The sequence below is a fragment of the Falco punctatus genome, assembly GCF_963210335.1.
Source record: "Falco punctatus genome assembly, chromosome: 8".
Classification (NCBI taxonomy): domain Eukaryota; kingdom Metazoa; phylum Chordata; class Aves; order Falconiformes; family Falconidae; genus Falco; species Falco punctatus.
The window spans coordinates 8,403,649-8,419,115 of NC_137588.1; the positions used below are offsets into that span (position 1 = coordinate 8,403,649).

The 15,467-nt window shown below is 44.9% G+C and overlaps 1 protein-coding gene and 1 long non-coding RNA gene across 22 annotated transcripts in view; one reads left to right on the plus strand and one right to left on the minus strand.

Annotated features, from left to right (window-relative positions):
* The window catches only part of LOC308068744, a 111,875-nt gene that overhangs the window by 77,130 nt on the left and 19,278 nt on the right, over positions 1-15,467 (plus strand). For 17 of the 20 annotated variants that reach the window (XR_013930090.1, XR_013930091.1, XR_013930092.1 and 14 more), the window contains one exon: positions 1-5,437. This exon is cut by the window's left edge and continues 12,957 nt beyond it. This is a non-coding gene — a long non-coding RNA (uncharacterized lncRNA). The other 3 variants (XR_013930088.1, XR_013930089.1, XR_013930095.1) reach the window with 3 other exon arrangements.
* LOC308068741 (uncharacterized protein) overlaps positions 5,571-15,467 on the minus strand; it is a 24,815-nt gene continuing 14,918 nt past the window's right edge. For both annotated transcript variants that reach the window (XM_080399892.1, XM_080399893.1), the window contains exon 4: positions 5,571-15,467. This exon is cut by the window's right edge and continues 10,493 nt beyond it. The gene's annotated coding sequence lies outside the window, so the exon portion shown is untranslated.

Sequence of the window (15,467 nt, forward strand, 5' to 3'; positions counted from 1 at the left end):
GAAGCTTCATTCACCTCTGGGCATCATGTAGGTAACCCTATTTCCATGCCCCGAGAGCCTCCCAAAAGGTGCCTCCTCCCTGCAGCACTCTTCAGCTAGAGGTGATGCCTTCACTGGTGAGCTTGAGGCTTTTGGATACTTTCTCCGCTGCCTTCAGGGCTGAAGTTTGGATGCTTCTGGGATTGATGTGGTACTGCTCCCATGTCAGGACACCTGAGTAGCTAGCTGAGACCCAAAGAAAAGAAGAAATGACCCCTTGACCCTTCTGTTATGACGTCCAGCCCATTCCCAACACAGAACTGGCTGGTAACTGACAGTTACAAACAATGGAGGTCTCCTGTGCCCAGGACTCTTGGAGCAGCCCTTCAGCCCTGCCCAAGGTCACGAGACTTGCAAGTCAAATATGCTGCATGTCAGTAAACCATCTATGAACTTTTCCCTTCTCTTACTGACACTTGTGGATGTAAAACCAAGTGCTTGTGATAGGACTACCAATCTAAAAAGCTTCTTTTCTTCCCTCCACCTTCTTTTGCCCCCAGATCTTGACATTCCTACAGTCCTATGTAACTCATTAACCACCAAGCAAGCAGCCTGCTGCCCTGCAGGAGAACAGGCAGGCTGGGGTACGGGGAGGAGAGAAGTTTGCTCAGCTAGCAGAAGTCCCAAGGCTGAAGGTAGGAAAGGTTAAGAAAATATTTTGCTAAAGATGCAATAAGCAGTAGTGGGGTTTGGAGGGTTATTTCATTTTATTTTTTTTTTTTTAAGAAAGGTATTTAAAGCAAGCATTTTACAAATATTTATACACAAGAAACTGTGCTAGAATAATATTTTGAGGCTGGTTTGAGCTCCTCCAGGAAATTGAGGTGGAGCACAGACACCACATGGACCTTGTGTGTTGCTACCAAGGATCCTTATCTTGCACCAAGTTTCCAGGAACAGGGTTCAGCTGTTGCCCATATTAACTACAGCTTTTGCCATTGCACCACCATGGCTGTGTGATGCCAGGTGGTGGTGGGTGCTTGAGTCACCAGCCTCTCCCAGCGCTGCTTAATGTGCCCTGGGCACCCAGTAGGCTGCTCGCCCCACCCACCCCACCAGTGCTTCCCAGCACAGACCTTTAGGCCGGGCTCTGTGCAATGTGCTGGGACACCCTGAAAATGCAACAAAGCTCCCTCTTTTCATGCACACCAGCACTGCCAGCTCACACCAAAGCCACAGAGCAGAGCAGGGAGGGGAGCTGGCAAGCGCCTGTGTTAGTAAGCATTGCTTCCATGGGAGAGGGGAGCTAATGATCCTCACACTCCCCCTAATTAAGGAAAGAGCAGCCCATTTCCCTTCCTAATTGTTTTTTCAGATTCACCGTTTCCACTCCAGCTTGTCTGCATCTGAGATGTTAGTCCCATAAATTTAGCAGAAGGCCCTGTAGTCTTGACTCACAGCCCCATAAGAGGCTATTTAAAACCCAGACCCTACCACTGAGACTGTCATCACTCCCTGTGAGCACATCAGAGGACCAGGTGTGCCATCTCCTTTTGTCCTCCTTTGCTGGGAAATGCTCTACAAACCCTCCCTTCCCTCTGCAGCTGGAGGCAGTTGTTCGTGTCCTTTCCTTCTGGACACAGGTGTCCATAGTCTTTACCAATGCACAGAGCTTCAGCAGTCAGGAGGGGAGGGCTCCTTCACCTCCCCTCCTGGTTTTCTATTTTCACTTACATTTTCCATGCCTCTTCTGCACACAGCTCCAGGCCTCCTTTCCATACGTGCTCCAGCGCTGTCTGAGTTGCTTCACAAGGACTTTCTGCTCACGCTCTGCCAGACAGTCTGGAGACAGTTTGCTGGAGGAGTGGGAAAGAAACCAGGAAACACTTCAGGTCATCTCCTTCCTCTGCCACCTCCCTGCAAAAAGCTAGAGGATGACCTTGCGGAGAACTGCAAAGATCTGTGGTCCTGGTGGAGCTTGATGAGAAGGTAAGCAGAGGGGTTGAACCAGTCCACTGGTGGCCCACTCAGCACAGTGAGCCAGGGTCCCCCATCTCAAGCATCTGGCTTTGGAGGCAAAAGGGGCACTAGCTGGGGAAATATTTGGGGGAGACACATAGGGATGAAAAGGAAAATAAGTTTGGGAATTCTTGAAGAGAAAAGGATATGATTCCCCTTGTTAGAATGGCAGATTTCTTTGTATTATTTGGGAAAAGGCAGCCTCCTGAATCGGTACCCAGTACAGCCGTGGTTCCTTCGTGGCTGAGGTAGTTTTGGGGAAGACTGGAGAAGCTCCTGTGTGTGTGTCCTTGGCTGTGACCAACGCAGGAAGACTGCCCTGTGATAATGCAAGTCCGTGGACCCAGCCCTTCCTCTCCACTCTTAAAGTTTTGAGGACTTACATAAAATATAATAACCCTCTTGCTATGTAATGCAAACATTACACCATGCCAGGCAGCTGATAAGAAATATGAGGAAACTTGACATAGCTTTAAAGAGTGTGCAGGAAAAAGGAAAACATTTCAAAGGGTGTCTGCAATGGAACATTTCTGGTACTTGAAAAGGCACAAAGCAAGTATGGTTCATGTCAGTAAACATTTTCAGCTTCCTTTTAATGAAAATGTAATGACTGTAAAACTTAAATCAAAAGATAAAGGCTTTCTGTAAATGTACAATGACTTAAAGAGCAATTTGGTCTGGAAAAGGAAAACAGTTTTCACCTGCTTTGCCATGTAGGCTGCAAGAGTAAGCAAGCCCTTGGTGGTGTTTCACCTGTTCCAAGGAGAGCCAGTGACATTACCATGGTTCTTCAAGCTCCAGCCAGAAATGCAGGTCCTGATGTTTGTCAGCTGGACACTAGCCATGCTTCAAGGCAACCATTGTATTGTTGGGTTCCTTCCCACTGTTCTTAACAAACTGTGTGCCCAGCTGGCAGGATGGTATTGTTGGATTACTTAGAGATGTCCTTTTGAAATTCTAATGCCTAAATGGAGGTTTTTATTGAGATAATTAAAATGCCAGCTCGAGCACTGGGGTGCCATGGTTTTGTGGGAGCTCTCCAAGGTCTGTCTGGAACAATGGGGTCCAAACTTCGATCAGCTCTTGACCATGAAGCCCAAGACCCTCACTGGTGCCCCTCATACGCATGAAGAGCTTATACCTAAAAGCAGTAGAATGATGTCAGTCTGCTATTAGCTTTAATTTTTTTTTAATTAGAAAAGGAAATAAAACTGAAGGATATTTTCACAAATACGATAAATACGCAGCATTGATTCCTTGTGCGTTTCTGCTAGAGTCTTCGGTAGCATCTGATTTTTGTCCTATCCTGGTAAAATAGTTACTCATGGGTAACATAGCTAAGTAATAAAGCTTACACCTTCAGGAGGCAAACAATTTGTGATGGCCTTGTTGGTGGGTCAGGTCTGGATTTGAATCACACCCTGCTAGAAACCTCCTGTGTGGTCCTCAGGAGAAATCTCTTACTTTTCTCTTGATTTTCCACTTGGACAGCCAAATTCTTGTTGCTTCATTTTCAGTGGGGATCCTTGGGACACACAGTGGAGACAAGCTGTTGTTCCACAGCTTTGTCACTCATGGTGGTTGGAAAGATGATAAAACCCCAGTCATACAAAGCTTGAGCAAGATGGGAAGAGTTCTGTAACAGGCAATGCAGTTGCTGTATGTATGTACCACCACTGTATATAGTGCTAAAGCTACTTCCAGAACACACACGTACGGGAGAGTAACTCTAGTTATTTATCTCATGTGAAATTGCCAGGTTCTTAATATTCTTGCTAAAGTGTGTTTCCTCTTTGCATGCACACAGAAATTTTGAGCGATGCTATCTTACCTTCTTTTGCATTCTGGCAGGCCTCTTGCTAAGTCAGCCCCTTTATAAAGATAAAAATTGGCAGCAGACTCCAACAGCTAGTGTGGTGGGAGTGGGGGTTCAGGGCTGTGTTTTCTCATTTCTGTTTGGTTGCCTCAAAGAGTCTAATCTCCTGCAATCACTTAGACTCTCCTCTGACTCGAGAGGGTGTTGGGTTATGCCCATTTTCCTTCATCTAAATGGCTTTCTATCGTTCATCTCGGTCATTTATTCTAATGTTAATCATGAGTAAAAAACCCTTCTTGATGGGTAAAACTGTAGGAGGTGTTGGCAGAGCTGGAGTTACCATTCACTGGGAAGATGGATGTAGTGGACTACCTCGGTAGGTGGCCAAGCCAAACTGGAAATTCCTTAGTTTCTTTGCAAGAAAAGGAGAAAGACAAAACCCTTTCCTTTAAGTAAGTCACTCCAGATTTTCTGTGCAACCTGGAAAAAACCCTTTTCTTTTGATGTTAAGATTAGTCAGTCATCTTCAGTTTTATTTTAATAGGATGTTGGTTTGGGCAGAAAAATGTCCTTTAGAAAAAAACAACCAACAAAAAAACCCAGCAGTGTTTCCACTTCCTCAAGAATGTCTTTCCCTTTATAACAAACAACTGGTTGACAATTTCAACTCAAATTCATAAACAGATTCCATCTCCAAAGCAGACTTTTCCAGCAAAGTTACCATTTTCTGAAAATAGCTTGCCTTATGCCTTGTATTTTGCATATGCTATACATTTCAGAAGCTAGCTTCTCCAATAGCCTCTAGATTTCATCAGATATTGAACAGTGTACTATACACTCTGGCAGTAGAGCCTGGTTGTATTTCCACAGATAGTGGTAACATTTTCTATAAATTAATAATTTATAGGACTGACAAATAGGACATTTTGTGGTTCTGTTCAATGCTTTTTATGTCAATGGGATTTCTTCCTCCTTGGGCATACTGGTTGAAAGCCTTAAAGCATTAAAAAGAAATATATTTTTAAATGTTTACATCTGGGGATGTGTAGTCAAATCTTAGATGTGCGTTTTATTAACCAGATGGTAATGTCTTATTTACATTTCCCATATAAAACCATCTGTGATTGAACTGGGGAGATGCTGTCTCTTGCTACAGTTGGGAGTCTGGCTGCAGGGGGTGTAGTGTTGCTTTTGTTAGCATCCAATTTTCCTCTCTCAGAACAGAATATGTAACACTAGTTTTATTTAACCTTGTTTTAATTAAAGGGTTACAAAACTGCAGTTGGCTCTTTCTGCCTCAGTTAGCTGGCACTCTGGATTTTGCTGCCTTTAAACAAAGCTGAAATTTCTTGCCTGTTTTCCCTTGATACTGAACTTGCAGTTTGCCTCCTCTGTTTTCATCCCATGGTTCCTGCATCTAGACTTTTCCACCACTAAAAAATTCCACTTCCTCCTCAGTGTGAAATCCTGGCTCTGCTGAAGTCAATGAAAGACTTGACATTGGCTTCAAAAAGGTCAGGATTTCTCCCTGGGTGTTTATTTTCTTTAAACACTCACAGCCTGTTACTCTGTCTAACCTTTCCTTGAGCCAAGTTCAACAGCTCCATCTCCACCATCTCTGTCGCTCTTCTATGAATTCCCTCGAAATTATAGTGTTGGGTGCCCAGAAGGGACCATGCTATTTCAGGTGTTGTCTAACCTTATGGAAATACTACATTTTTGTGATCTTCCTCACTAGGTTTTGGGGTTTTTGCTCTTTTTTTTTTCCCCCTTGTTTTACTGGCATATCATGTTGCATTTTCATGTCATTAGTAAAGATGTTAAAAAAAAAAAAAAGTCAGACCTAACACTGACCTCCCAATGGAATCCACCAGCTCTGCCAACAGTATACTCTCTTGGTTGCCTTTTTGCTTTTTCTCCCATCTAGCTCTGAGCCTTCATGGACTGTTCCAATCCAAGCCAATTTGAGTTAATCTTGTGTGATGTGAAGAGACACCATACCGAAGGCTTCATCATGGTAAAAATCAGATACATGTGGGAACCAGATGTTGTCTTCTATGAAAAATTTCATAATTTGAAAAGGAATTTGAAGGAAAATTTGTTTCCCTTCCATGTCAAAGTGGACTGTGAAATTTGCCCACAAAGCAATCTTTTTATCAATGAGGAAAAATAATTCACTGATAAAAATTGTCTAAATTACATTTTTATGTTAATTCGGATTATCTAAGCTTATGCAAAACGTAAATGAGAAAGGCAAAATACTTGGATAAAATTAAGCCTGTAAACTCTGGTAAAATCAAGCTGTATTGACACAGTGATCTCAAAAAGCAAGGTAACTCCACAGAACATCATTTCCCAGTAGAAAACTTTCTAACAAGGACAGTATTGACTAGCATCGGTAGCCTACCTTACGTAATTTCTTCCCCCAACCCAGCGAGTACCTCTCATTTCCTGGAAAAAAACACATTTGCAGAATTGTGTGGCGTTTTGCATACTAAGGATCTTTTCTACTACAGAAAATATGAGTGTCTTCAGGAAGGAGGGGGTACAAGCCAGGCTGTGGTTGTCCAGTGTTCAGCACGGAGCACAGTTTCTTGGGGCTTTCCCATCTCATTGACTTTATTTGTATTTCAGGATGATTCAAGTTTCGCTGCGGCTTGCTTGTAGAGGGTTGTGCTGAGAATCTCAGCTAGGGTCAAAGCAGCCCGTTTGCTTTGGCAAGCGTGGCGTGAGTGTAGTTAGACAAGCAGCTGAACACCGCCTTCACACCACGTATGGATGGTCCTGGCCATTTACCTTGGGTGATGGCCAGCAGTTCCTGCTAGACTCGTGTTACAGGGCTGTGTTTGAACTCATCTCTGTCATCCCAGGTATCCAGATGTATGACAGACACACACACCATGCTACAGATGCTGTATATTGGCTGCAGCTGAGATAAATATTGTTTCTATATCATGATAAGGATGAAATTCTATCTCTGGAGGATTTGGAAGACAGGCAGAGGAGACTCCATTTGTCGTGGTCTGCCCTTGGGCTCCTTTTTTCTTTCCTGAAAACCAGAGGAGAAAACCCAGCCTGCTAATGAAAGGGATTTCAACTCTTGCTCGGACCCCAGTCAGGAAGACACAGCACATTGTTTGTGATGGCAGTCTCCACCAAAATGGCTCAGGGGCCAAGTCAAGGCTGAGGAGGAAATTCAGCCTCGCAAAAGATAAAAGGTCTGCACACTTTCTTCCCTTGCCTCTGCTTGTTCCCATGCATGCCTTGCTCAGCTTGCTGTGGCCACATTTTCTGCGAAGCAAGGAGAGGCTCCAGGGCTGGTCGCCATCAGTGGTTCAGTGCCAAGCTGTTCATTACCAATGGCAAAATGTCCTTTAGTGGGCATACAGGCTGGGTGCATGTTTGGGTGAGCGCTCCTGAGGAGAGAGCCCAGCACTGGGTGTGACAAGGTTGGGTGGGATGTGAGCCCAGAGAGATGCAATGAAGCCGGTCAGTTGTGCTGGTGAACACAGGGCTGCTCCTCAGAATGTTTTCCCAGGCTGGGTGGCATGGGGCAGATGGATGGAGAATGAGGAGATGAATTGGAGCCACCACAGTGGACCTTGGGCAAGCTGGGCAGGACTGGCATTGCAGCCCAGGCATCTTTGCAGATCTTGAGCCTTATTCAACACAGCAAAGTGACAGCGGCACAGCTGTGATGCTGTAATTCAGCCAACACGGCAAAGCCCTGCTGTAGTGACCAAAAAGCCCATGAGGTACACGATGCAAACAGTTATTCTCTGTCTCTCTCTGCTGTGGTGGGCCCTTCGGGACAGCATGGTTTCCAATCAGCTAAAGCTGTGGGGAAGAGGGAGGGAAGCAGGCAGGGATGATGTTTCTCAGCAGCCAGTTTAAGACACTCCTCCAGCACTTGAAGCCTGCATAGCCCTGTATCAGCTCAGGCCAATGGCCCTGTGTGTTACTGGAATTACTTGTCTCCCTAGCCTGCAAGCTTTGAAGAGCACCCCAGCATTATCCCCTTGGGAGGACATGGGACTGTAGACACGCCAGGCGCTTACAGGACAGGCAAGTAGCTTCTTGCGCACCGAAGCTTGTTCTTGAATCCCACCAAGCTGCTACCCCCCCCAGTTCCAAACCAGGATAACATTTCTCTTCTCTCACCCTTTACTTGTCTTTGCCATTAGACAGCTGCCTTCCCCCTCCAAAGAGTTTACAGCTGCTCAGCCGTGGTTTACAGAGAGCCTGACACAGGAGGTCCTCAGCCTTGAGGGAAGAGCAGGAAAATACAGACTAATTTAATTGGTAAAAAGCTTTCCATGAATTAAAAGTTCAGGCACCCAGCTCAAGTTTTTAAACTCCAAGCACATCTGGTTTCTCTGCTAAAGATTCTCACTCTAGTAGGAGATCTATAATATGTCAAAATCCCATTTAATAGGGAAAAAGAGAACACATGGTGAGAGCATGAGGTTGGTTTTGGTCCTGTTTCTTTCCCCATACCTGGTACTGCTCCCCATCACTGCTGTGGGATTGCCTGTCACCACCCGGGCTCCGTGTACCCCCAGCTCTGCTCCGTGCATGGTGTGCACAGCCTGAGGCATCCCAGCCCTGTGCACGTGGGCAAGATGGTGTGTTGTAGCACAGATGGTGAGGGCTTGATACCCGCTGCAATGACAATGTGCCGGCAGGTCCCTTTCCACTGTCCTTCCTTTGTGTAAACATAATAAATTACGTGTGACATCCCACACTAGGTTTGTAAATAAGGTTTTCTGAAAAAGAGAGGGAGGCTTACTGTGCAGGAATGGCAGCCAGGGTAGACGGGTGGGTGTTTTGTTGTTCCCCCAGCCAGATGCGCTCTTCTCCTCTTTCCAGTGCATCCCTTCTGTGTTAAGTTACCCAGGGTGAGTAATACTACTCCTCACCCACATCTTTCCAAAAAAACCCCCCACAAACCCAAAAAACCTGAAACCTTCCTAGGCTGCTTTAGACATGCTTGTCCTTTAAATAAAGCAGGAGTAAGTCAACTTGCTGTGCTTTCACTCCGTGCTCCTATTTGCATCCATGCTACTGGAGCTGGGACTTTTAGTGCCAAAGGTCTCTCCCAATCCAGGCTGTAAAGCATCCTTGTTTGCACCCTCTCTTTCCTGCTTCCCTGAACCTCTAACGCACAAGACAGGCATTTCCACACCATTTCCCAGGAGTGACATCTTTGTGCTGTGGGGAGGAAGCATTTCTTTAGAGACTTTCCCTTCCAGCGAGATGTTTTTGTGATGAGCTGGCAAGACTCAACAAGCTGTGTGCTTGCGCAGGTGGGCAAGCAATGCTCGACGGGACCCTCTCCTAGCTCCTCTCATTTGATGGCTTGATGTACATTGTTTTATTTGAAAATATTGCATTTTGGGGAAGTTTTCAATTCTTTTATTTGAAAGCTTGCACAGATTGTGGAAGAGCTCAAACATCGGTTTCAAAACTGAGCTGGAAATCCTGCTTTGGGGCAGATCTGGTTCCCACCTTGTTTACTACAGTTAATCTGTCCTTTGTTAACCTTAATCTTAAAGTCTCGGGCAATTTGAGATACCACATTTCTGCATGAACCCAAACTGGAAATAGAAGTAGCCAGACACTTCCCATCATAATGATTGCTGCTGGACTAAATTCACTGTCAAAATTTTCTGCCTGTAAATTTTGTTTTTCCCTTTTTAGGTCCCATAGCCCCTTCTGTTTCAAAGGGGTTGGTAGTGCAGTCTGATCCTCAAAGAGCTCAAGAACTCAGGAGCTGGAAGGCTGAAAATTTCTTCCCTGATCTGTGAGAGCATCTTATCCAGCTTAGGAATTGCTCACAGGCAAAGTGATTTTCACCATGCCCATCAGATGACATTGAAAATCAAGCGCAGAAAAGACATAAGACAGCAACAGGCAGAAATCAGTGTCCCAAAATCCAGCGCCCTCCAGTCTGTGTTTGATCCTGTTACTCACGTGGCTCTTGTGACTGTGGGTTTTATGTCCCTGGAAGCCGTGGCCACAGCTTTGGTGGGCAGGGTCCTGGGCAGCTGCCACGACATCCCGCCCCGGAGAAACCAGCAGAGCCACCCCCATGAGGTCCCCTCCAGCTCTGAGATCATTTGTTTTGCTGGCGTCCAAAGCTGACTCAGTGCTAACACGTGCTGCTTCTTGGCCTTATTTATTACTATTACATGACATCCAAAATAAACAACGCCTGAGGTCCTTCTACCCCTTACCCTGCACGGGGCTTCACAGGAGAGTTGTGCTTGTTCTGGAAGGACCCGTATTCCCTGGGCTCCATAGATGACCATAAATCACCTGGCACAGCAATGTCTTTCAGCTGAGCCCTAACCTATTTAGTCTAATGGGCAAAGCGAGCCGAAACGAAAGGCTGGTTGGCAGCTCTGGTTTAAGCACCACGACTGAGGCATCCCCCATTCTCCTCCACAAATAAATCACAGTTCAAAGCAGATGGTGTTGTGGCATCTGGGATATTTGACTAAATGACGACATGTGTTTCCAACCTATCCCTCACCACTCTTAAAACGCAGAGGGAGAGCACAGAAGCCACTAGAAATGGGTCTCAGCTCTGGGTGGATGTAAGGGCAGGGCTGAGCTGGCAGTGGTGGGTGCAGGGGGGTGGAGGGGAGGCAGGAATAAGGGAAGAGTGGTACCACGACTCCAGTTTGCTGTTCTTTAAGTTGCAAATCCATCCCAAAGGGCAGCTTGATAGGTTTCATTTACAGCTATTCCTGCACTACATAATCTCTGAGAAGTGCCACTTTCAGTTTGTATATCTTTCACTGACATGTATATTTAGCACTTATTAACCACTTACCTTGGGCTAATAATTCAACTGTTGTTCCAAACTCCAAATGTCTTCGTTTGCCTAAGTTCTTGGAGCCAAAGAGACCATTTCTGAAGGATTCATTTCAACTTTGTTTGAAGGTTTGCTGTAGTCTTTTAGTTTATTTGAACAACATTTTTCATGGTATTTTTTAGATTAGTCATAGTGAAACCATCTCATTGCTTTAAACCTGTAAATGATTCTTATCCATTTCAGGTAAAAGCAAATTCAGAACACTGGTTGCTTTTTACAAGGAAAAAATAGTAATTTGTCATGTCTAGGTGCTTTAGCCAAGCTGATTGCAATTAACAGTGCTGTTTCTGTCCAGATTTTCTCCTGCTCCAGTTTCTGGGTGCTTTCATTATTTTGTTCTAGATTCAATGGCCCCATGGTTTATTTTCCATCTATTGACCCTTTGTCAGCCCATAAACTCCTAAATGACAGGACCTGGAGTCCATAGTTCTTGCACAGTATTTTTTTTCTGCTCATTTTAACTCAAGTACACCTAAGCACGTACTTAAACCTGACTTCAGTGTGATCTAAGCCTCTGTGTCAAATAAATGCAAGCAGGATTACAGCTGTTCCCTGCAAAAGCACCTGAGGCAGGAGGGGTTATGACCGTGGTGCAGTCGTGGTGGGGAATACCCAAGCATCCATGTTCAACTCTGCATCACCGTGATTTCCTGCCTATGCAGAAAGTAAAATCGATGCAGTGAGTCAAAGCAAATGCAGACTGCAACGCTGGGTTTTCCCCCCCGTAAGTGGAAACTGAACCCAGAGAGGATCACAGCCAAACGACCCAGTCTGCAGCTGAACCCAAACCAGAACCAACCTTTGAAGCACAGTAGTTAAGAGTTTAAGTTGCCTGGTGGTACCCAGATTGGGTGCAGTCCACAGATCTCTTCAGATGGGGAGCTGCAGAGCTCTTGAACATGCAGGGTCCCCAGCGGGGGAGCTGGCATCTCCCCTTCCTGGCTGCTGGGCACGTGCCACCAGACCATTTGGCCAGGAACCTGCCTGGGCTCTCTCAAAATTCCTTCATCCCACCTTGGAGGACTCTTTATTTCAGCAGATCAGCAAATTTCTGCAAGAAGTGCTTTGCTGTTGGGTTTAGTGTTTGTTTGTTTTTTACTATTATTATTATTATCTCCACTGCTTAGCTGTAGGATGAGGCATGTTGCACATGCACAAGAAATCCTCCACGGGCTGCAGGAAAACATTAAGCAGCCCAGGCTGAGTAGGAAGCGGATGGAAAACCAACCCAGAAAAATGAGAAATGAAGCATTCAACTTTGGCTTGACTCTGCACCCAGTGATGCTGACAGCTAGGCTGCCACTGATTGCAGCAGGCTTAGACTAGTCCTGGGGGCTTCTGAAAAACCCAGTCCTAGAGCAATGTAGGGCTTATTCAAGCCCTTTCCAAGCTTCCCCCCCCCCCCCAGTTTTTTTTTCCATTACCCCCCCCCCCCTTTTTTTTTCCAGGCAAATTCCATATGTCTCCTTTCACATAATTCCCATTGTAAATAGCTGTGCCAGTGCCTCCAACGAAGGACTTCTAATTCAGGTCGAAGGTTTTGTCCTCCTTTCCCAGGAGCTCAGTGGCAGGCACTAACATCCTAAAGGCACAGGATGAAGATCTTTTCAAAGTCCTCAGATACAATACAAACAACAAAAATATTGATTTCACTTTTTTGACTTGTCTATCCGACGGTGGAACAAAACAGAGCACCAGAGCAAGTGAAGGAGGAGGGAAGATTTCTCCCTCTGGTTCAGGTTACGCCTTGGGCAGAGCTGGCACAGGGGAGGAGAAAAGCTGGAAGCAAAACTCCCTGAGCTCTGAGGGTGGAGACACTAAAAATCAGCCTGCTGGGCTGCTCCACTCCAGCTTCTAGTGAAGATCTCGCCCCCAGGCTCCACAAACACGAGTACCAGTGGGATCCTGTCTGTGGAGCGTGTTTTCAAGCAATGTGCTAATTTGTGTTTTTCAGGAGAAACTGTTGGATAAGAGAGTAACAGCATGAATCAAAGCCAAACTTGCTAATTTTAGCTGGTCTTCCTTTTTCTGGATTCCAGTTGCTGTTACATTTTTTGTATTTTTGCTTAAAACCATGGAAACTTGGGAATAAGAAAAAACTGAATTAGTTTATGAAGATTTCCATTCACTACTATGACTACATATAACTCAGTTTTGTGTAGCTCTGCAAGGACAGGATATCCCCCTACTCCTTGCTTTTTTTCTGATACTGAATGATGTTCCGTAGTGATGCTGGATTGTAGGGTAAAAATCAAACCTGAGTATTGGACACCTCAAAATATGAGTTTAGTCACATTAAGCCTAAGACGAGTTTCATATTTTGCATGTTTAAAACCAACCTCTACCTCAGGTCAGCTGCCTCTTTATAGGAGAAACCCCAGCATTTTTAAACTCACTTTACATTGACAGGGGGCAGGAAAATATTATTTGTGATTTTAGATGCTGACAAAAGCCCCTATTAAATATAATAATGGCAATCCTCGTAAGTTTTGAGGTGTTTATGGGAGCTGGGGAACTCATGCTCGATGCATCCTTATTTTGGCTATAAGTTACTGATTCTGGTGCAGACTCAGATGCAAAGCTTCCCTTGCCTGAAGCATGGGCTGCTGGATGGATGGTCTAGGCAGTGGGCACCTCAGCCGAGCTGTGGTGGGTAGAGGTCCATGGTGTGGTGCCTGGCAGTGTGGTGCAGCCACTGAGACACAAATTCCACTGCAAAAACACAGCAGCTGAGCATGGCGTTTGTTGGACTGAGGTTAAGGCTGCATCTGCTCATTGAAAACAGATTTAAGAAGCAGACGAAGGATGCAGTGAGATGGCAGGAATATCAAATCTGTTTGCTCAGGGAAGGGTCATTTTCCATAACACCTGCTTGTTATTGTCTTCTGCTCAGTGTGGAGTCCTTTTACAACCTTGCGTTTAGGGAGCTTGGCTAGGCTGCCAAAAAAAACAGAGGGAATCACTCTTTTATGAGCCATCCCTTCCTCCCTTTTATGTTGTTAGGAATTTCCCCGTGTGTCTCTCTTTCACAAATTCCTTTTAATTATGTTGCATCCAAGCGAAAGTAATCCATCCCGGTTTGGCTTCTCTAACACTAGCAAATGAAGCTCTTGGTCTCTTCTCTGTCATCTTTTTTTAAGGTTTCCGATACATCAGCCCAATGGCCTGCAGAAGAAAAATTATCTCAGGTGAGAACAAATTATCACCGCTGCCCATTCTGGCTGGAAGGTGATGTTCACCCTGAATTCCACTTAGCTGTGAGGTTTCAGTTAGGAAGCAGCAGCACATCTGTTGAACATACACACATGAAAACGTGGGTGAAGTGTTATTGCACCCAGCCTAGGTTAGAGCCTGTCTTCACAGCTAGGAAAGCAGAGACATGGCTTTATGGATGACATAAGGAGTTGACACAGCAGTGATTTGGCAGTATAATCCTGGCATCTCAGCACTGTGTTGCTGCCGCATCTGAGATTGCAGTAAACACAGAGCTGAGGAAACAAGAAGCGGTTGAATGCTTTCCAAGGGAATGATTATTTTTGGGTTTTCCGCCCTGTGGTAACCTCCTCTTTGTTAAAATGAAAACTTTCCAGGAGAAAAATCAGCTTACAAAGATTTTGTCAAGTCTTTCATTTGTTTGTTTCTAAATGTCTTTTTAACAAAGTCAAAGAGCCATATCAGATTTTATAAAAGTCAGAATGAAAACAAGATGTATCCATTTCACCATTAAAAACAGAACTGGAAAGGAAGATTATACAGCCCATTCCCCTGCCCCTTCATGAGTTTGAATATTTTCAGGATACAGGTAAAATCCCAAGAAATGTTGGCAGAATGTTCCTTTCACTTTCATCCCTTTCCCCAAACTGCAGTCTTCCTTTTCACATCATTTCGCTACTGCACATTAAACACCCTCTGCTCCCTCTGGATTGTAGCTGACCTGAATTAGAAACTCACAATTATAAATCTGCATTAGAGTATCCCCTCCCGGAGCACAGCCCCTTGCACAAGATGCTGTCCGGCAGTGTTGCCCTGGTCCCTGTCCCAGGCTCTGGTCCTGACACCACACAAGATCCTGCCATGACCTTTCCGTGGCATCTTTATCACCCCCTTTCTCACCAGATTTTTACCAGTCGATCTGAGAAGTGATTTATAGCGATGCTAGAGAAACACTTTTATATCTATTAGACATTTAAAACAAGCCCACACTGCTGCTACTATTGGACCTGGCCATTTAATGAAATCCAAACATTTGGGGAAAATGTATCAATTTCACCTACAGTTTCAACAGGAAATTATGGAAATGTTTCCATCCCGTATAGTCAAAATGTTTCCGTTTGACCACCACATCGGCTGTTTTTGTATCACAACTATAACATGCAGAGCACTTGATGTTCATATTTCTATCTGACTTTTTTTAGTGTAAAAGACAAACTAAACCAAACATTTCAGCTTCATTGGTAACTTGCTGTCATTTGTATTTGGAAAAAAAAGAAAGTCACATATTCGTACGCTTGCTTCCCTCAAGACAAATGCTTTTGAGAGTGCTCTTTTCTAACTTTATTGCTCAAAAGTGTCAAGGAAATCTGAGTCACTTGCCTGCTTTGAATTGTAAAGAATAAATGGGCTTCTCAACCCCTTGGGCTGTTTCGAAATCTCAGCCAGAGGCCTCTATTAATAACCCAGTGAGTTCTTGTATGACACTTTCTTATCCACATCTTGCAGATGGGAACGCAGCATGGTAGTGCTTCTCCAAGGTCACTCAGCAGCAGTCACGGC